General features: G+C 46.2%; 1 protein-coding gene across 1 annotated transcript in view; it reads left to right on the top strand.

Moving 5' to 3' along the window:
• si:dkey-16l2.16 (ras-related protein Rab-35) overlaps nucleotides 1–390 on the top strand; it is an 11,578-nt gene that overhangs the window by 8,265 nt on the left and 2,923 nt on the right. The gene's annotated exons all lie outside the window — the stretch shown is intronic.

Here is a 390-nt window from a genome sequence, read left to right as displayed (position 1 = left end):
AAATTTGCGTGATCGAGCAATATTTTAAATGCGTCATTCCGTTCATAGAACAGTCCGTTTTATTTTTTTTTCAAAAGCCAATCTACCGCTCCGTAAACCACTGTCTGATCATGTACCAATCAGAGTTGTTCCCTACACCACGCAGCTTAGTTTCTAGATGTAGACCGTTACAGTGGATAGAGTATGCCCCCGCCCCCATTCACCCACACACGGCCCCCAGCAACACGGAGAGACACAGCGGGACAGCGCCGGTCCTCACTTTTGTCTACAGTTTAATTGTTATTAAAACAGCTGTATATCGAGGCAAACCTGTATTTGTACCGGTGTTTCCGCTGGTAACTCTGCTATCGCGGCCGCCACGGCAAAAAAACACAGAAGTTATTGAATGCA

This window comes from Etheostoma spectabile, chromosome 15, assembly GCF_008692095.1.
Source record: "Etheostoma spectabile isolate EspeVRDwgs_2016 chromosome 15, UIUC_Espe_1.0, whole genome shotgun sequence".
Lineage (NCBI taxonomy): Eukaryota > Metazoa > Chordata > Actinopteri > Perciformes > Percidae > Etheostoma > Etheostoma spectabile.
The sequence above is the reverse complement of the archived record's forward strand: the minus strand, read 5'-3'. Positions and strand labels throughout refer to the sequence as shown.